Source organism: Harpia harpyja, chromosome 20 (assembly GCF_026419915.1).
Source record: "Harpia harpyja isolate bHarHar1 chromosome 20, bHarHar1 primary haplotype, whole genome shotgun sequence".
Taxonomy (NCBI): Eukaryota; Metazoa; Chordata; class Aves; order Accipitriformes; family Accipitridae; genus Harpia; species Harpia harpyja.
The window spans coordinates 21,714,528-21,736,146 of NC_068959.1; the positions used below are offsets into that span (position 1 = coordinate 21,714,528).

Here is a 21,619-nt window from a genome sequence, read left to right on the forward strand (position 1 = left end):
GCAGCAAGGCAGTGGCAGAGGAAGAAGCTGAGATGTTAAGAAGGCCAAGGGCGTCTGGATGATCGGAGGCTGGTCTGGGAGCTCCCTGCCTGGGCAAGGGGTGGTGTGAGCAGGGCCAGGGACCCGCACAGAGCAGCCGGTCCCTCTGCCTGCCTGCACGCTGCTGGCCCCGCAGCTTCCTCTGGCAACGCCTTACGCAGGCTATTTTTATGCTGTGTGAAAAAGCGTGTCTTTCTGCAAGCGGAGGAAAGGCGGCGTGGAGAGGGAAAGTGAATTAGTGAAGGTCACAGGCATAATGTCGCTCTGCGCGCTGCTGGGGCAGAGCGTGAAGAACTAAAGGGGATCGCGTGGGGGTCTGGACGGCAGGCTCGTCTGGGGTGGAAAATGGTTGTGGAGCAGATCTGTGCTCCACCTCTGCCTTCCCAGGGAACATCCAGCCGCTGTGGCCCTGCCAGCACGGGGGAGAGAGCTGGCAGCGCGCACCTACTTCTGCACTGCTCGCTCGCTGCTGCCGCTGACTGTTTATAGAGCATCAGCCGCTATACGGACTGTAACTGGGTTTTTACATACAGCATAAAAAGTAATGATCGCTCTCTCCCGCTAAATCACACGCAGTCAAGTCGTAATATGGAGTCGCTCTTGTCCACAGCGGCAAAAGGTTCGTACCAGAGAGAGCCCAAATAGCTCCTGAGGGTGAGAAACAGCCTTTGTTTCCCCACTGAAATCAATGAGGGGAGCAGTGCCCAGCACCACGCCTCCAGGATCCAGCCAAAACCCGCAGTCGTTTCTGCGGCATCCCTTTCCCCACACTTTCCCCTCTTCCTTTAACGCAATGGCTTTCCTGAGAACAACAAGGAAAGGTGAACGCAGAAGATGCCCTGCCTGCACATCACTGCTTGCAAATGGGAATTTGGGATCTGGACCACGCTTGGGCTTTCCTCACTTGGGTGAGCCGAGTGAAAAGTTGGCCGGGGTGCTCCTCCCCTTTGTGCAGGGTTTGGGAGCCGGGGATGCCAGCCCGGAGAAGGGGAAGAGCATCCCGCTGCCGTGCCGCGAGCGGCTCTGTCCCGCAGCGCATCGCTGGCAGGGTACCGCGGGGAGCCTGCGCGCTCTCGGCAGCCTCCTGCTTCTGGGGGACGCTGGAGGCAGAGTTCCCATCACTTTCCCATCTCGGAGCAGATTTATGAGCCTCCCAAACGCTCTCCCGCAGCCCTCGAGGAAGGCTGGGGCTGGGGGCTGTCGGGGGGGGCTATTTGCGGGGAATTGTGAATCTACTTTCTTACACGGCTGCGTACCACTGTGCAACGGTAATCCCCTGAGCAGGGTGAAACGGAGGCCTAGCTACCATGACCTCCTCTGTAGGTTTCCATGGATACCATGTACTATAAATAAAAAAAGGAATTTCAAACCAGTTTTCAATCCTGCTTAGTGGGAATAGGAAACCTCTTTTGAATTTAGTTTCCTATCTCACCTTACAGGGGTTATTTTGCAGCCTGTTTGAAACAAATAATTACCCCTTCAGCCAGGAAATTACCACCAATCATACCTATTTACTTCCAAACACTCAGCTAATTAGCACATTGGGGAGAGCTGCCTATTTGCACGCTGGAGATGGGAGGCTTAGTGTCTTTATTTTGGTGGTGCTGGGAGAAAGGACGTGGGGCCAAGGGTCAGTGAGGGGCGTCAGAGCCCTCCGAAAAAAAATAATAAAGAGAGAAGGAGAGCTGTAAAACTCGAAACGCCGAGATGCCGTGTGAATTAGCGTGCGAGAAGCCCCAGCAAAAAAGGGAATATTACATCTGCATCCTTTTGCAATGAATCAGAGTCATGCTGCAGATTTTGTCTGGCATACTGGGTCTCTGGAGGATAGAAAATAATTTGGTCGCAGCAGTGGGAGGTGTGTGTGCGTGGAGAAGGGAGTTGCTTTCCAACAGCCTGCTGTGGTGAGAACATGCCTGACACTTCATTCCTTTCCAGTTAATGCAGCGAGGCCGGGAGGAAACTTAACCCTCTAATTGCTAAAGTGTACTGGGGACTTGGGAAAGACCTTGGAAACAAAACCGGGCTCCTGGGTTGGTCTCGTCTCATCCCGGCACCACTGGCAGACAGCTGAGGGGATTTGCCCAAATGGCTGGAGGTGGGGGCAGGGGAAATGCTAATTTGAAACAGGCGCTGGCGAGCAGGACAGGAGGACAGGGAGGTTGTGTTTTTCAGACCTCTGGGCTGGCAATGGGCCTGCAAAGTCCAGTCCGTCACAATGCTGGGTCTGAGCCAGCTGGACACGTGGTGGCTTGTGGAGGGGTCTCACGGTCTGGCGTTCCCAAATGGCTCTGCAGCCCAAGCTCAGCACTGTCGGTCCACGCTCCTGGATCACCGTCACTGAAAATCCCAAGTGCTTTCCATCACTACACCGGTGCTATGTCCCGCCACCTCCTCAAACGGCTCCTGCTGCCACGGCCACACAGCACAGCCCCCGCGGCGTGGTCCTCGCAGGGGTGGCCCGCACCTTCTGCCAGACAAGGGAGGGTAGGCGAAGGATGCGTGAGCACAGGATGGGCATGCTAATGGGGGGCTGCAGCCCCCCCATCCCTCTGTGGCTGCCTGGAGGTCTGCTCACAAGGGGAAGGGCTTGCTTCCTGCTGTGGTCCTTTGGTGGTCTTTGGGATGCTGCTCCCAGCACGCACAGCTCCATGCGTGAACCAGCTATCAGGTGTGCACCGACTCTTCGCCTTGCTCACCCCGGTAAAGGTCTCCCAGACAGTGCAGGATCAGGACTGGCAAGCATAAGCTCTCCACAGCCGGGGAGGAGGAGGAAGAGGAGGAGGAGGAGGCAGCGCTGTCAGTAGCAGGGATGCACAAAGCACCCCTGGCTCAGCCAGAGCTTCGTGCGCAATACGGGTAAGCTCTGCTCAAAGCTTGTCCATGATGTTTAATAGCACAGGATGATCACGGGCATCTGACTGGGAGCCTGTTTGCTGCTGCCCTCCTAAAGCTTCTTATTAGCATTTCCAGGACATTGATGTTGTGCTCGGATATACGGGAAGGCACTCATGAGTTACAGAGCAGCAATATATCAACGTTAGAGAAGGGCCCATTTAAGCTTAATATCAGAGGCTGGGTTTTTCTGGAGTCAGGTGTCTCGTTCCCATTGAAATTCAACAGGAGTTGGAGTCTGCTCCCAGGGCTTCTTTGAAAGTCCCAGACTTAATTAGTATTTATCTTAATTAGGGGGACGTTACCTGCTCCGGGAACCTCACGCTATCTGCTGTATTCATCCCCACGGCACCCTGGGAAAGGGCTCCCAGCCCTTTTTGCAGTGGGGGACTGAGGCACATGGTGGCTCATGCTGCAAGCCTGCAGCTCAGCAGGGAGCAGAAACGTCTTTTTGGGGGCTGAAAGGGCGATGGCATTGCCCCCCTCCCTTCCTGGGTCGTGTCCTCTTGGGAGGCTGGGATAGATAATGCAGGAGACCGTGGGGAGGTTGCTTGACCGGGTCCAGCAGGATGATGCTGAGCCCCCCCCCCGCTGCCTGCCTGGGCTCGTGGGCATTTTAGGGGGGACCTGGGTGGACACAGGCACTCAGCCCCGGCTGCACTCCGGAGCACCGCTGCTCGTTCACCATCTTCAGGCCAGGCCACAAATCGCAGGGTGGAGGATGGGAGGGTGAGGAGAGGAGAAAATCAGCGCTCTTTTTTTTCTAAAAACAAAGTTACCGGCTTGGGAAGAGCTTAGAAACCCGATCTGGTCCAAGCCATAAACAGCCAAAAAGGACAAGCCATGGGGCTCTCTTGGCAAGAAGGATCTCACACACACCCTCCTGCAGAGGCGGGGAGCGGCAGACGAGTCCAAACAACTCCTCGGTCCTCTCCGCATGGGCTCCCCAAGGGCAGAGAAACCGAAATCTGAGACCCCCATTGCCTGCCCTCAGACCCTGCTGCTCTGTAGTGCCAGGCGAGATGGGGTTCCCTGCCCTGGTACCCCTGTCCTCTTCCCCCTGCGTGGCATGAAGGGACGGGGTTAGGATTCCCAGGCGGGCTGGCAGCTTGCAGGGAAGGGGGTTGTAACGAGAAGAAGCAAGCTGTCCCCAGGCAGAGCGATCAAAACGTTGTGACGTCCCTTGCGGTGCTCTTGTGGGTGGGATGCGAGGCCTTGGGGGCTGACGGTGGCGGGGCGCTGCAGGGTGCTCGGGGGATGCAGATGCGGCATGACGCAGGGACGAGCGCAGGGGGTGCTGACACAAGGAAAGAGAGGACTAGCATCTCCTTCCCCCTTGTACCCCCGGGAAACCTGCCTCCAGGGAGAGCTGTGAGTCCGGGCAGGCTGTGCTAACAGGTATCTCCAGAGGGTGAGCCTCATCTGCAGGGCTTTGGGCCGAGGGTTTTGCGGGGGAGACGGTGAAAGGCAGCAGGTGCTGGAGCACACTCAAGGTTAGTCCACGAAGCACGCTGGGGACAGCACAGGCAGTGCTGGTGCTGGAGTCCAGACAGAGATGGGAGAAGAGGGACTCCAGGTGGGCTGGAAAGGGCAGGGGTGGGATAAGCCATCTGCAAACGTGCACCAACAGTGGGACGAGGAGTGGGGAGCAGGGACGAGGAGTGGGGAGCAGGTCTGCTGGGAGCAGAGACCGCAGGATTCTGGGAGCCATCTGCTGCCAAGTCATGGGAACCAGCCAGGTGGGTCAACCCACAGCGGATCTTAGGGACATTTTCGGTGGCCTGGTGACAGGGGACTCCATCCCTGGGGCAGGGAGATGTCTCTGAGCTGGACCTGACTGCCATGGTGCTGAGCACCTCAAGCAGCCCTGCCAGCACTGGCAGGGGGCTTGCTCCCTCCCCGTCCTGCTGGGCAGCCAGAACCTGCTCCAGGGTCGCAAGACCCAGCTGTGGCCCACCTGTCCAAGGATTACAGGGCAATGGCTTGCCCAGGAGATGCTGAGCGAAATCCTCGAGACCTTGCTGACAGCTGGCCGGTACATTGCCTGGGACCAGGCTGAGAGCCTTCATCACTCAGCCACGTGGCAGGAGCCCAGGGAAGGGATGGGAGGGGGCATCTCTTGCCAGACCAGACCTGCGGCCAGGTCTTTGTCCAGCTCTCCTCCATTAGTTGTGCTTCCTGAAAGAGAGCAGGGATGGTTTTCCAGATTTGCTTGCAGACTGTAGGGCTGGAGTTTGAGAAAGGGGTAGGGTGGAAAGTGGGCTTGAAGGGAACAAATGTGGCTTCGTAAGGAGGAGCAAGGACGAATTAGTCACTGGGGGGTGAACAGTCCCAAAATGCAAAATGCTGGAGAAATTGGTTCATGAAGACATTGAATGCTCTTACCTCCCCTCTCCCCTCTGATTTTTCACTAACTCTGGGAGAAGAATAGCAAAAGTTTCGTAAGAGAAGGGAAACTCCCAGAAACCAAGGGTTTGTGTTGAATGGTCTGATGAAAATTCCTGGAAATGTTAACATAGCAGAGCTGCAATTAGGAGCTGTATCCTTGCAAATAGCATTGAAAGCTGTGAGAAAAGCATTCCTTCCAGGTCCTGGTGACACAGGAGTAAAACAGGTGGCACTGGATTTAATGCCACCGTTACATAAAATTTTTATTCAGCCCAGAAAAATGTGGTAGCTGGAAAGATGGACGACTCCATCATTTCACTCTGCTTCATGCAAACCTACCATTACCTTGCTAGATATTTTATGGAAGGCTTGCTGGTCTCAGCCTGTAGGCTTCGAGATCGTAGACAATGTGCTAATGTAAAGTTGCTTGAGCTTATGGAAGATTTCGAAGGCCTGGTTTCCATGTGTTGAGACTGGCACCATATCAGAGGAACAGCTGAGTATATGGAGCAGGGAAGATACATGTAAGTTATCCAGCGAGGAGAGAATCCGCCTGGGGCTGCAGTCCTGGGCGCTGCAACGTGGAGGGGAGGCAGTGGTCCCAGCTGGTCCTTCCCCACCACGCGGGCAGGCTGGTGTCTTGCTTCACAAGCACAATGCATGAGATGATTAGCCCGTTGGTGGACACTGGCCTGGGCTGCTTTGCCCGGTTTACTCACAGGCTCTGGTGCATCCTTTGCTACAGACTGGGCAGGCGATGCAGAGCTGGGGCTGTGTGGAGGCCAGGGTGGGATGCGCTGCGGTGGGAAGGAGGAATGTGGGGCTTCCCTTCCCCGTGGGACGGTGTGTTGGCTGCCATCACAAGTGCTGGGCCTCGGAAGTGCTTCTGGGGCCTCAGGGTGAGGACAGGATATTTAGAAAAGCTAATTTTAGCTTGGCAAGGCACTTCCACTCTGAAGGAGGTCAGCTCTTCTCTAGGGCAACCAGGAGGAAGAAGCTGCTTCAGCTGCTCTGAAGTGCTGCCTGGAGGAGCTGGATGCCCTGCCTGGGGGGAAGGAGACCCACCTGATGCCATTCAGCCAGCACCTGGGAACCCCTCAGGGGCAGTGCTAAAGGGAAGACAATTTCCTCACCGATTTCCAAGCTGCTCTGACAAAGATCCCAGAGGCAGCAGAGATACCCAGGTCCGCAGCGAGGTCCTGCCCCACCACCAGAGATTTCATTCACCCATGTAGAGCAGAGATAATTGTCCTCCAGCTACCCAGCTTCACTGCTTCTTGCCGATGGTATATTGCAATGGAGAACCACTGCCTGCCCTGCTGCAGTAAGCACTAAAGCAGAAACAGCCAGGGCAGAGCCCAAAATAGCTGGATGGAGCTTGGTGCGGTGTCTGGAAGAGTTGGAGAAATCCAGCCTCACCTCACCTGTGGTGCTGGCTCAACCAGGACAGGCAAGGGGCTTGCCATCTCTGGAGCCACGTATGAAGTAGTGGCGGCTGGAAGGTGCCTGGGAAGGTAGGAGTGGATTGGCAGGCAGGTGGAAAAGCTTTTGTGACAACCAGCTTTGAACTCTTGCAAACACCACAAGCCCCACCGAACTGGTTTTCCTAGGAACTGCCATACTGCAGTGCGGCATCCTGGCACCACGACCAGCATAACACGGCTGCTGGGGACAAGCTGGTGCCTTTATCTTTCCTGGCTCAGTGAACAAGCTGAAGACTTTAGGTACAGCTACCAGCATCCTTCCTTCTGGAGCAGGTCACCCCTGGTCACAAAGCCAGGCTGCTCCTTCCCAAGAACAGTTTGTGGAATAAATTTTTACACTGTCCTAATGTAATTGGGCTAAATGATCCGCTGCATGCTCTTTGGAGAGGCTCTGGGGCTGGGGCTTTTGCTGTCCTTAGGAAGGGGCCACCAGGATGTGTAAGTGGAAGTGAGAAATGGGTATTCCCTGGGAATAATCCTCCTCCATGAAACTCAGCAGCATCTGTGAAAACTCTCATGTGCACCAAGCTGAGGCACGTGAGAGAGCATGGAGAGCAGTCTGGAGCAAGACCATGTCCTATTAATTTGCTCAAAACTTGTGAGGGTCAGGCTCAGTGGGGTGGTCAGGCTGAGCAGAGCAAGAGGTGCTGTGGACCTTGCTTATGCAGCCGAGCTCAGCGCTGTACAGAGGCAACTCAGCACCCGTGTTGCAAATAAGATGATGCCATACAGAATAGGCAGACCTGTGTACCCTGGTGGGGAATAAACAGGATGGCAAGGAATTGGAGATGGGCTTAGTGAGATGTGAGCACAAGCAGACAGCCGTGCATGTGAAAGGGAGGCAGAGCCCATCCTGAGCCTCTGTAAAGTCACTCTCTATGCTGAGGGCTTCTGAATTGGCAGTGACCTTCCAGGAATCAGGTTATTTTGTGACAATTGAATGAGGATCTCTGATCAAGAGCCCAGCAGTAACCAAAAAGGTGAATAAAAACAAGAGGCTTCTTGGAGGAGACTGTAGAGAAGGATGTAAGGAGTTTCACAAAGGCGTTAGACAGGTGGGTGGTGTCACGATGACCTTGCATTGAGTGCTGCGGGCAGGTCTGTGCATCCCACCTCGCAGATGACAGCCACAGGGAAGGATCTGGAGGAGGGCTGGGAAAATATCTCCAAGACTGGCAGACCCTGGGGCTTTTATATGCACAAGCTTGGGTCCATTTGGCTTGCAAAGCTCTGGGACTCCTAACTCCTGCTGATTGCTTCTTGGGTGACTGGAGCCAAAGGCTTGCTCCAGTGTTTGGTGAAGTCAACTGGACTTTTTCTGTTTGAATGCTCTGACCCGCGGTGACATGGGCTGGCTAAAACCTGACAAGGGATGCTCTGAAGTAGAAAACTCCTGTCTGCATCAGACCAGGAAGGCGTTTTGAGCTCCATGCTGTGGGTCAGCATTGTGCTGTTTATATTTCCTTAAGGCGTCTGTTAACAAGCCACTGCTAAATAGTGGTAATCCTCCTGCTGCAAGCCTGGGTCTGAGGGTGGTTTGCTACAACAGGATAATGTCCCTAGCTAGAGTGTGTGTTTGGAGCCCGCGCAATGGCCCACTTAAATACACATGAGACTTGAAGGGTCTTGGCAAAGGAGCAACCTAAATCAAATTAGGAAGACAAGGGGATGTTCCCATGGGCCACTGCCTTGGAGTGAGCCCACAGGACTTGAAACAATGAGGTTTCTTTTGCCACAGAACAGTAGAAATAGGTAATCCAGATTAGTTTCTAAGTGCCTCCAGGAGGTAGGATTAGTAAAGGGAAGAGTGTGCAATACTCAGCTGGCAGTATCTCACCGTGAAAAAAGTATAGCCATAATGGTGCCTTTGCAAGCTCCTGTCTGATCTTAGAGGGTAAATCATGGGAATGATTATGAGAAACTCTCCAAAGGCCACAGAAGCCATGTTTATGTGTACAGGAGATGTATACAAGTCTACTGCATCACCTTGCCTCTTGCTCCAAATGTCATGATCAAAGTAGTGAGCTTACTGATTTTGCTGGTGTTTTGGCATAAACCGTTTGCTGGGTCAGTTGATGTTTTAATTCACATGGACAATATGAGCAATAATACTATATTTCATATGTCGGTATTGTTTTCCCTTTAGACAACTGGTCAGAAAAGGAAATTTCTCTTTGAAGAAGTTTAACTTCCCAGTTATCTGGGTCCTACATCCATCAGAAATTTTGATGAACTTTCAGAGAGAAAGCATCATCTCTCCCCTGCCCTTCATGGGAGTAGTTCATTTCTGCACAAGAACGGTGGTCAGCAGCTCAGGGTACCTGTTTTGACTCCGTTCTTGTTTTGGCATGCTATCTAACCACACCTTGTTCCTCTTCCCTTCCTGGGCTTCTTCCCCATCTGCTCATCTGTTGAGCTCATTGAGGCTGGGTGATGCTAGACCAAAATAATATGAATCTGTATAGCACTTAGCCCCTTATCTCAGGGTGAACATAGCATCCTAATGTGGATAACAAACCTCCCTGACACCGGGAGCAGAAGAGCTGTGTTATTTTCTCAGAAAACATAAAGCTCTGGGACATTGATCTGCTTATACTGCAATCATTGTTGCTTTTGAAGCAGTTCTATTGGAGGCAATGTGTGTGCCTCCAGGCCTTCCAAAAACTAGAGGAGGCAGCAAAAAATCAATGGGGGTTTGGTGGAGGAGGTTTCCTAGCTGCTTTCACAGTGCCAGGTGACTCTTGGCTTTTGATATGCATGTCTGAGGTGCAGTGTAGCATGGTGAGGTGTGTGGACTTTGCCTCCATGGAAGGTGGTGCTGCCACCCCTGTGAGAAACACCATCTATGATACAGGGCTCGGCTGGTAGTAACAGAGGACCCAAGGTGTGAGGGTCAGTTTTCCCCACCAGGAAGGAGATGAAGATGAGAGTCTGGCTCTTGATTCCTTTAGGCTGAATAGTCAAGATGGGGTGTCCCTGTAGGTCAGCAGTGGTTCAATGGGAGCTGTGTATGCATTGGGGAATCCCCTCTCCTGAGCACAGAGCAAATCAGGTGTCTTTTTTTTGAAGGTGCAGGTGTTTGAGCCACACACGTACTCAGTACCGCACAGAGATCACATCTTTGTCCTAATGTCTCTCCCTATTGGCATCAAGTGGTCAGGGCTTGCAAAGTGCTAGACTAGCCCTGCCCTGAGGAATGAGCTGCTGCATGATCCTCTCTGATATGTGCCTGTCCCTTTCCTCTGGGCACAGCAGAGTGGTGAAGCCCCCAGAGCCTGATGGAGAACCAGAGTCTGGTTGAGCCTGTGCAAATCTGCTCTGTGTCCTTCTCGGCCGGTATGATTTGGGCTGGGGACCTAAACCCACCCGCCATCTCTGCCTGGGATAAAGGGAGTTTGTTTCTGCTTTAGCTCATTGCAATATCTCCTGCTGGTAGAATTTCCAATTAGGGAGCCAAGTGGGAGTCAGGAGAGACCCCAGGGTGGATTTCACACTCACTCTTTATTTATATGTAAACCTGGATGCAGGGCTGAGCTGCTGAGTGAGTGAGAGAAGTAGTACCGAGGGAGGGGGAGGCCAGCCCAGAGAACAGAGGTCTTTGCAGCTCTCATTTGAAGTGTGTGTGTGGGACAGGGCTGAGAGAGAGAGGGAAAGTCTGGCTTGTCTCTCCCACCTGCTTCAGCTGCTGGGAGAATGCCTGGCTCATGTGCTCTTCCCAGTCCCTGCCTGTGCCTCCCAGAATGGCACTTGAGCATCTCTGAATGCTCGGGACAGCAAGTTCTCTCCTGGTGAGAGGTGAGCATCCCCACGAGCCTCAGTGTCCACCTGGACCGCAGACAGCATGGAGGTACGTGGCCTGGCTCAGGTGGGTTACGAGGTCTGGCCCCACACTGTCCCACTCCTGCCCTCGGCTGGCATCCCAGTTCCTGCTGGGAAAAGCTGAGCGCCAAGTCTCTCTGCTGTACCCCATCATTCTGGCCCTACAGAGGGGTCAGCTGGAGGAAGCCCAGCGAGGGAAATGTGGGCAGGGGAAGATGTCACAGCTGGAGGGTACACAGACCACAGCCACACGACAGGGAGCGGCAGATGCCCCAGGCAGGGCTGTGACACCTTCCCTCCTGGCCTTCCTCCATCCTCTCCTCTCTTCCGTTTCCATTGGGTGGGACCTTTGCAAACTGCCAAAAACAACTGGACTTCCTCTCTTTTTAAAAAAATATTTAATAAAGGCAAACAGATGTAAAGTTAAAACCTGGAGGGAGCAATTCTTCCATGGACAAAAAGGAGCAAAGCATTGCCCCAGTGGGCAGCCAGTGTGCAAGCACATGTCGTTCAGGGGAACGAGTCCTCCGGCAAAGGCAGCTTCGCTTTGAACAGTTCTGTTCACCAGGCCCTGTTTGCCAGGCTAGCACAAGGGCTGTTTTCCAGGTGCTGTTGCCTTGCTTTATGGCGTGATTATGGCTGCACAAACAGTTCCACCGGCTCAGCTGCTCCCCTGCCTCCCTCCTCTCCTTCCCTTTGTTTGTAAAATGCGACTTCACTCCAGCTAGCTTTTTGCTGGCGTCTGAGCCAGATGACAACCCCAGGTGATGCTCACAGCCACCATTCAAACTGCAGCATTGGTGGATCGGTCACTGTAATGACAAGACAGTTTTTGGTCAGCTGGTTGGGTGAGCTTAGCAAAGCACTGGGATGGAAACAAGGAGGTGTAGGCTCAGTCCCTGGTTTTCAACCACTTGTTTTGCATCGGGGGAGTATTTGATACCTGGCCATGCTGTGCCTCATTAGAATAGGGGTAACAGGACTTCTTAGCTTGGCAGGTGTGCCAGAAGGATAAATTCAGCAATATTTGGACGGTATCACAAGACTAAAGCTTCACACAGGTAACTCCGCAGGCCACAGCATTTCTCACCCATACAACTGAGCTGCAGCTACCTCTCAGGAACAGTCAGAGCTGGAAGAGACATCCGAGGAGTAGCTGAGAGATCCAGAAAAAGATGAGCAGCACAGGGAAGGTGAACAGGGACTGCTCATTCTCACTCCCAGTGGAGAAGCAGGGGCATGAAGCAAAGTCAGTAAGTCGAAGCAGATGGAAGGAAGCAATTTTTCAAGCAACATATTGTGGTGCTGTGGAACTCCTTGAGAAAGGGCATCATAGCATTAACATCGACGGAACATCATGGAAGAGAAACCCACTGAAAAGTATGCTCTCTGCAGATGACATCTGCCTCAGGAAGACTAACTAGGGGCTGGGCAAGTGCTGGGGGAAGTACTATGCGTTTATCTTCTTCTTATATCCTTCCCTAGGTATCAACTGCTGTTGGAGACGGGACCTAGGCAAGATGAGCCTTTGGGCTGGCGGTACTGCCATTCTCATGCAAGGCAAATTTCAGACCCTGAGGTGCAACACAACATAGGAAGAAGTAGAAGCCCATGTGTCACTGTCAGCTTGGCTCCCGTAGGGTGATGCCTGCTCCAGGAAGGACTGTTAGTGTTCACTGCATGGGCAGGTCTGGAAGGCAAAGCTGCAGCATGCTCATCATGCTTTCACCCAGGTCTCTGCCTCCATTTTACGGTGTTGCAGGTCAATAGATCAAGGGAGGCCCAGGAACAAGCTACTCAGATCCCTGCCATGTTCAGGTGGTGGGGCAGACTTGGGGTGGACAACACCTCAATGGGATGTTACCTGGAGTTGTAAGATGAGAAAAATAAAGCTCTATGGTCAGTATAGGATGCACATTCATGTGGGTACAAACCTGTCCCTTAAATCCCTGTCTGTACCCAAAATGGCCTCAAAGGAGTGAGCATCTATGAGCCCCTCGCTGACTTTCAGAGCCAAATAAATCTCCTAGGGAGTCAGCAGGCATCCAGCAACAAAGCTGAGTCAGAGAGCACCTTTGGAGCCAAAATCCCAGGATCTGAATGGAGACATTCCCATCTCCTGCAGCCTTGAAGTGGCCCCCAGCTGAGCCACTCTGTCTCCTCCCAAGCACCGGGAGAGCCAGCAGGCAGCCCCTTCAGCACATGGCCACTGTATTATTTAAGGACCCCGACGCAATTAGCAAGGCACTGGAGAGCAGCCAGCACGGACTGCAGGTGTTAGTGCCTCTCCAGGGCACGGACACTGGAACAGCTGGGCTCCAACTTCCTGGCTTGCAGCTCTCAAGGGCAGTCCCAAAAATAGGCTGCTGCAATCACCTTGGCCAGAGACCCTGCTGACACAAATCACCCTGGCAGAACGGCAGGAGGAAGAAAACATTGTGATTTGCACAGAGGTGAACACAGAGATGACAGAAGGGTGATGATCAAGACAACTCGCCTCTCTGCAAACCCAATTCGTCTGAAGGGGGTAGACCCTGACCAGCAGGATCATGAGTGCATCTGTGATGCACATCCAGCTTCTAACCCCACCAGTTTGCCTTATTCCTTTGTTGTAAGACCATTTCCACACCACTCCTGGCCCTAATGAATCCTGTTTTGCTGCCCTGTCTCACCACCAACCAAACCTGTTTTGCCATATAGCCCCTGGCAGAAGTACCTAACTGCCAGCAGCAGGTGCTGAATGTTGCTTTACCACTGTAATTAGCAGGTTAGGCTCCTCTCCTCATCTCACTGATCTCTGTTTTCATTGCTCTCTGCTGCTCACGGGAAATGTGATAGGCAGTATCTAGGGTCTCATGTCAGCAGCAGTCATTGCTAGGCTGAGCACCTTAGCAACAGGGCAACGATGGGATGGGAATACTGTAGGCAGAGGTACATGAGATACCGCTGGGTGGGCACCTCACTGAAAGGACACCTCAGTTCTAGCTGCTACAGGAGTTTCTAAGAGCCTTAATGACTTTGTGGAAGAAAGGGAAAGGTGTTTGGGATGCTCTTGCAGGACTCAGTGGCTCTATCTGTGGCAGGCAGTTCCCAAGGACCAGATTAGTGAGGCTGGCTCAGGTGAGTCTGCCTCCTCCACAGCCATTAAAACTGTCCCACAAGACTCTGCATCACTGTTTTTCTGCAGCAGGCACAGCCTGACTCATCTTTGGGAGGCATCCTCTAAAATGTCACTGTGAACAAACCTGCTTGGTTTATGTCACTACCTGCCAGGGACTCAGCAGAGGGAGGAAGAAGACAGGCTGTGGAGCAGTCTTCCAGGCTAGCTCTCATCCCCACTGCTCTCCCAGGGTGTCCCTGAATGCCTTCAAGAAGCTGGTTGCCTTCCCGGAGTTGCCAAGACAAGGCCGTGTGCCCTCCCGCTTCCCTGTGCATGACCAAAGGCTCTCCTGTGTCCTGAAGGGGTATTCTTTAGCTCTGACTAAAAATCACTTGAACTTACCATGTCTGGGGGTCTGGTGGGGATGGAGGACAACTTTCTTGGTGGTTCAGGTGGGGGATTTTGAAGCTCAGGACCTTCACCCAAACACCGAAGCAGGAGATAGGACATATCATCAAAAAAAGCTTTGTTCTCACAAAAGCTCAAAACTGTCACCTTCACTGTCCCCATTCACACAGGTCCCCATGGCTACCCTTTGGGCCTGGGACTCAGTGTTCTTTAGTCCCCCAGAAGCCACTAGGACATTGGGCAGATCGCTTTCAGAGTGGGGTACTCAGAAAGCAGGCAGCCAGCTGAGGCTGCCCAAGTTGAATGCTGAGAAAGGCAGGCGATGTCAAAGCCTTCTCTTGAGCTCAGCAGACTGTGTCCACATGCAGACCGTGTTTGGCTCAGGTGATTGGGGACCTCTCTCCAGGCTGGCCTTCAGATGTGGAGTGAAGGGTGGCAACCAGAATGGATGTCTTCCCGTCTTCCCCTTAGACATACCCCCACCAGGGTACCCTTTCTCTGGTCCATTTTCACATCTCTGATGTCCACTGCTACTCAGTAAAAGCATTCAAAACTCAGGATGCATCCATGGCAAGAAAGGCTTTGGATTTTGTCCCAAAACAGGTCAGAGAAGGTCTTTTCACAGCTAGAATCTGTCATAAATGCAATGAATGTTCAGTTCCTGTCTGAATACCACACAAGCCAGGACAGACGCACCCCCCAGCCCCTCTCAGGACCAAGAACATATCTCAAGGGTATCTGGCTGCCTAGAGCCATGCATTTGGAAGAGATGTGCTGTACGCACTGTGCTTCCAAATAATGACAAGTCTAAGGGGTCGCTGGACAGAACAGCCTGGGGCTGGAGGCAGTAACAATGACAATAGAGAGAGCCTCACACCCCCTCTGAGGAAAGGGAAGGAGAGACAGGCTGGGTCCAGACAAGAATGGGGAGGATGCTACAGGAGCACTGGGTGTGAATCCCCAAGCAGGAGTGGGTGGACACCCAGGAGGCTCAGCAGCACCCTGTAGGAACCAATGGCCCTGTCCAGTGGTCCACACCCTGGCATTCAATGTTGGCTACTGGGTGGACAGAGACGTTTTGTGGTGAGAGCCCTGCTTTCCTAAGCCTCCCCTTAAGACATCACTTCTACCCCCAAGCCAGACCCCTCACCACGAAGTTGTTGCCCACAGCCCAGCTCACCCACATAGGGAGGGGGATGGCCATGCACACACGTGTGACACAGGAGGAGCCCATGGGAAGGCTGGCCAGTGCATGGTGGTCTGGGGAGCAAGCAGGGCATGGCTGGAGAGTTGGGTGAGCCAGCCAGCCTGCTCCATACTCTTCCCAATAGCAAAGACCTGAGCTGCACTTAGAGCCCAGGCTGGTAAGCACCTGGCTGGAACCAAGTCAGCTCTGCCTGAACCGGCACACACACATTCACAGGGCAGGTCCCAGGCTGGGCTGGAGAGCCGTGAGTGGAGAGGCAGGCATGGGCTGGGTGTTCGGCACACGCTGATAAGAGCATCTTTCCACGTGGCTGTGCATTGCTGTGTCAGTGCAGACTCTGCCCTCACACACAGGGCGCTTCAGGGAGCAAAGTCCCTCAGATCCCCAGCCTAAGGGATGCTGCACACATTAGCCCATCTGGGGACTGAACAAGACCAGGGAGACAGTCCCTACATGCCTGGGTCTTTGCAGCAACCCAGAAGCAGTGTCTTGTGTGATGTTCCCCCACAAGCACTCAGCCCTCCTCTGCTGAGATTCACCGGGGGGGAGACACGAGGACCAGGAGGAGGAATTTGCTGGGTGTGAGGAAGTGACTTGAGCTGTGGCACAAAAACTCTCTGGGTGGGTGTCATGAGCACACGCTGGGGAGTATCCCGTGGGCCTGAGCTCAGAGCTACATATGCTGCTCCTCTGCCAGCACCAAACATGGCACCTGGCATCTGCTCATCTCAGACCCCATTGGTACATAGAGGCGGTAGGTGGAAAGTCCAAGCCCACAGCACAGCCCATAAAGGTCATGTTTTATTCTGGCTGATCTCCTTCGCTTGCCTCATCTCCTGGAGGAAAATGAAGTGATAAACAGCCAGCAGCACAGTTTTGTTAAAAACAAATCAGGGCAAACAAACAGTGGATAATTCTCTCTCCGGTTGGTGCGGGGAACGCTGCTGAGCTGAGAGCGATGCTCTGGGGACAGCCGTCACTCCAAGCCCCCAGGTCCTGTATGGCCAACAGACAGTGGCCAGCTTCTTGCTGGGACAGGACAGCTGGGGTGAGGGTCTGGCTTCCTGCCCAAAGTCCTGGGGAACCTGAATGCTTTTTCTCCTCGTGCAGGTTTCATACTCCTGAATTTTCCAGGCTCCCAGTGAGTGGTCCCTGCTCCCAGGCTCTGCCGAGCCTGACTGTGGTCTGTGCCCAGAGCAAGGGGCTCTCCCTAGATGAAGAAAGCTCGGGGACACAAAGAAGGAATCGGGGACAACCACCTTGTCTGTCTGAGCCCTTGCACAGAGCAGAGCAGGCAGGGAAGCAGAGGAGGGAAGCCTGGCCGAAGCAGGGATGGCTGCAGCATACCTGGGCCTTGGAGAGAAGGAAAGCAGGACAGGGGGAACCTAAAGAGGGGTCCTGGGAGGTGAGGACACACAGAGTGATCACACGCACATGATAGCATGCGAAGAGGAGGGGAAAGGACAGTGCTGGTCCAAGAGGTGGTAGAGGGGTCTGGGAGCCAGTTGTTCTTGTTGTTTTAATTCTTACCTTCCTCCCCCGAGTGCCAGGATCTCCGAGTCTTTTACAGGGCTTTACGATCCCAGAACCTGGCAAACTGAGGCACTGAGAAGTTAGGCAAGGCCACCAGAGAAGATGAGAAGGGATTGTGTTTCTCTTTCTTCCCCCTGAAACAAAGCAGAGCTGTCAGTTGACACTTCCCGCGCTGCCCCAGCTCCGGAGGGTTGCTGGGGCCGCTTCCAGCAGACAAGAGACGTCACGGAAGAGACAAGAGACGTGGGGTGAGGCGTGGGATTCCTGCAGCATGGGGTCCTGTGCAAAGCAGTGCCTGGAGTCGGTGTCCTCCCACTGCAGCAAGGAAAGGCAGTTCAGCTGCCTGCTACCTCCCGTGAAGCATGGGGCCGGGAAGCTGCGAGCCCTGGCAGCCTGGAGGCGTCCTGGGAACCTGGGTTTTGAGGCTGTCTGCTAGGCAAAGGGTTAGGAAATCGGGCAGGCTGCCACCAAAAGTCTGCCCGGCTTTTGGCAAAAGTCTGCCCGAACGATACAGCTCTATGAAACACTTCAGCTTTGACAAATGTGTGGTTTTTTTGTTTTTTGGGGTTTTTTTTTAAATGAAAAAACCAACTCCGTTGCATTGAAAACTTGCCCGACTGGTCTGAGGATGGTTCAGCCAGCCCGTAGGAGAGCTGGGGCAGCAGGCCCATCTCCTCGTACACAGGCTGCCTATTGTTCTCCACTCAGAGCAGGAGGATGGCTTGCATTAAACCAGAGGACTGGACGGGACCGCCTGGGTCATCGAGGCTGGACCCCCACCCGCATGAGCAGACTCCTATTCTGTGTTTGCTTCAGATGGGTCTGGGCAGCATCTATGCCTCCAGCCTGCAGGGTGTCTTCCCAAGCTCTGGAACAGACTGAGACAGGCAGGAAAAGGCTAAAATCCACCCGCGTGACCCAGCCCAGCTATCGGCTGGCACTGCACTGGCAGGATTTTGCTATCCCATACCCATCCTTTCCACCTTCCTATCTCTGGCTCAGCACCGAGGACTGTCCTTGTGGTCTGACACCAAGTGACACTTGAACCCTATTTGCCGGAGACCGCACATGGTTTTTAACGGCTGTAGGCACCAAACTGAGCGTGGCAGGCAAGGGGTGAGGGGAGCTGGCAACAAATCCCGTTGCTGAGTACCGTACCCAGCCTCACAGTCACCACTGCTGTCACCTTGGCTGCACCAGGCTCCTCCAGCCCCTCTGCTGTCCTCTGCTGCTTCTCATCTGCTTGTTATTCATGGCAGGGGGCAAGAAGCTCCCCCCACTCTCCCCACCCCCCCCGCCCCCCATTCAATGTGCGGACGATCACCATAGCCCCAGAAGGTTGAATTTAATGCTAGGGGGATTTGCAAGTCAAGAATTCCTGTGCCCACACAATGCGCAGCTGGGCTTTGAAAAGGCGTCAGGATTAAAATGCAACCGCAAACTTGACAAACCGGCGCAACGGCCGGCAGACAATGGGCTGCGGCTCCCTGTTATCATTCACGGCGTGTGAAGGACCAGCGGCGGGCTCGGCGGGTTACAAGTCATGCGCTAGAGATGCTGCTGGCCTGGACACCAGCGGGGAGGGTTCCTTTGTGCTGCTCTCGCAGTGGGGAGCAACCCAAAAGCCAGCCCGAGCTGAGAGACATCTCTGCTCGCAGCTGGGGGTAAGGAGGACGGGACGGCAGGGACCCACTGCCACCGTGGGCAAGCTCTGAGCTCCTGCCTGGTTGGCATTCGTCCGCCCCAGGGGTGTCCAGATTCACCGCTCTTTGCTGGATGAAAATTAAGGAGCTTTTCTTTGATTCTGTCCTGAAACTGTAACTTGGTTTATGCAGGAGCAATAAAGCGAGGGGCACATGGAAGCTGGGGGGATCGTGGGCGAACAGGGGTGCCAGGACGGGGCAGAGGGTTTCAGATGATGACGGATTAGATACAGGTCAACCATGTAATAGTAAGGGACAATGCCACCTGGGGCTGCAATAATTAACACTGGAGAAAAAGCCAGCAAAACAACCGGCTGGATCTCCCTCCTTCCCCAAGCCCCCTGAGCCAACTGAGCCTGCTGATCTTGGGGCATGCAGCTTGGGGCACTGGTTCATGGTGGTCCCATGGAAGGTCTGGCAAAAAAAGACTTGGGTCTGGCCAGAGCGGTGGGAAGGAAGGAGCCACCGAAGAGGCAGTGTGACAAGCATCTGGTCCTTGTGTGACTGTCGTGGCTAGGATCAATTATTTTAATGAGCCCATGAACAAAGGTCAGGGAGAAATGTGACTCAGTCGGTGTAACGTTAGTCAGGTCTCTGTACTGGGTATGGTGGAGCACGCTTGCCAGCACGACCCGGCAAGCTGTGGTGTTCCCCTTCGGAGGCAGCAGCTGTCCAAACCTCCCTGTCTGCAGGACATGGGACCATCTTCATGTGTCCAGCACTCTAGTGTAAAACTGGCTCGGGTGATCGGCCCCTCCCCACCACCTTCCTTGATGCACTTTCTGCACAGGAGCATGCACCAGTTTCTCTCTCAGTACATTGGAACTTGGGAGCATCAGAGGCTGAGCTTAGCAACAAAAAGGGCTCTCCTCTCTCCCTGGGGGCCTCCAGGCAAAGGCGGGTATGGGGGGAATCATCCCTCTTCTCAACAGATAAGAGGATCAGCATGCAAACTCCAGCCTGGGAGATGGGACTGTGCATGCAGCTACACCGACCTCCCAGCACCTTTCCCGGCAGCAAGGAGAAGAGCGGTCCACGCGGTGGGCCAGGTGTGGAGGGGCCAAAAAAGCCCTGCCCATGTGCGCTCTGGAAGGCAGAGCAGTCCTCAATACCAAACGGCACCATACCATTTTTGTTAGGTTGTGCAGGAGGGTTTGGGGTTTTTTTCTTTACACAAAAAAGCTTGTTCCTTCACTCAAAAAGAGGCCTTTAAAAAACTATGCAAAGCTGGCACTGTTGGAGCTTCAGGGTGTTTGCTGGGAAGCAAGAACCTGTAAAAATATTATTGAACGAAGGATTGACATTTTTCCTATACTGAAGGGGAGTTTTGTAGCCATTTTGATGCTAGTTTAGATAGATATGCTGAAGAGCAGAATACATCTGGTTTTTGAGCTAATACAGCTACTTCAGAGAGACACAGCGAGGGTGAAGGTTTTACCTGACTTTGCCCAAATCTTACACAATACCAGAACATGAGGTTTAGCAAACTGGCCTTGACCTGACAGAGAAATCAGAGCTGTGGCGCGAGATCCGTCTTAGCGTAGCACTCTCTGTGTCATGCAGACTGATCTTTCTAACTGCCAGCCCTTGAAAAAAACAAGAAAAAAAGCTCATAAGCAAATTCTTCCTGCACCTACTCCGCAGGCCAGCACCAGCAGCTGGTGACTCTGTGCCCAGGTCTGACTGCAATTAGAAAAATGACATTAATGACCAAACACCCTTGCTGCCTGCAACGGTGCCCTGCAAAGGGTTTCTTGCTGAGCTCGCAATCTCATCTCTGTTCCGTGGAGGGATGGGCCATGGGTGCTGGTGTCTGCTGGTGATAGCTGCAGCAGAGCCAGGGTCAGTCCCGCATCACAGGCAGAGGCTGCCCGGCGCTGCCAGAGGCTGCTGAAGGTAGACGGGCAGTAGCTCATGGGGCTGAAATACAACTTGAGGAAATGATGCTGCTATGCTGGTGAGATGGTGGGGCAGGGTGCATGGCTGGACTTGGCTGGAGAGTCCCCCCAGCGTGCAGCAGGCTGGGCACCCACCCAGGCTCTCTCCGGGGCTGCATTTTTAAATCAAAACAACAACAGAGCAGCAAGAACTAAAACTGAAAAAGTCCCCTGGCCTAATGGTAGGCAGCATCTGGTCCCCCAGTAACCAGGTCCCAAGGGGCTGCTTCTCCACGAAAGCCAGTGCATCTGCTCCGTCCCCCGCACCTGGCACGGCCAAAGTGGCATCCACACGGCCCTTCCCAAGGGACAGATGCCACAGGGCCACCTTCCTCCCACCTGGCCCCAGTGTGCCTGTGCACTGCATGGCTGCCAGCTTGCCTTCCCTCGCTGCACCGAGGTGCTGCATGGTGGGAGGTGTGCCCCGCGAGGAATTTGGGTGGGTGCCCTGCCCTGCGGTACCCACCCCGGAGCAGGAGCCATCCTCCTGCCCTGCTCGGCCCACCGGGGAAGGTCGGCTCCTGCGCCGGCGGGGAGGGGGTCAGCCTATATTAAGCCAAGCCCGCTGGGGAAGACGTGTTTGGGATACCTGCAGCGCTCGGCGGGCAGATGCGCGGTAGGAGCTATATTTGGAAGGTGCCGTTCGGTTTCCTCCCCGGACGCTGCAGCAAGCTGTCCGCAGTGCCGGCCGAGCGGCCGCGACGCCGAGCTCGCAGCTCCCCAGCCCGGGCGCACCAGCATCCCCCCCTCCCCGGCCCCACACCACCCTCTGCTCCTTTTTTTTTTTTCCCCCCACTGCTTTTCTTTCCTGCGGGCTGTGAAAAGGTGCAGTCTGCCTGTGACCGTTTCTCCTCCCTCCCTTCCCCCTTCCTGCTGGTCAAAACCGCCATCCTGGAACAGCCCGGCGGATTAGTGAAGGGATACCTTTGAAACCGATGCCAGGAAAGCTCCGTGGATCAGTTAACAGGAGAGTATAAAAAGCCGTGCCTGTCTCCCCCCACGCTCCCCCCATCTCTCTTCCTCCATGTCACCGGCCCTGGCTGCCGGCTCGCCCCTGGCTGGGGGCCTGCGATCCCAAACGTGCTCTCCAGGCTGGCTTGCCTCAT

The 21,619-nt window shown here is 54.2% G+C and overlaps 1 long non-coding RNA gene across 1 annotated transcript; it reads right to left on the bottom strand.

The window, feature by feature from the left end:
- Positions 1-16,128: 16,128 nt before the first annotated feature.
- On the bottom strand, positions 16,129-21,237 carry LOC128155065 (uncharacterized). Its single transcript, XR_008239514.1, has 2 exons — positions 21,103-21,237; positions 16,129-17,007 (listed from the first exon to the last, which is right to left on the bottom strand). It is a non-coding gene; the product is annotated as an uncharacterized LOC128155065 (long non-coding RNA).
- Positions 21,238-21,619: the final 382 nt, after the last annotated feature.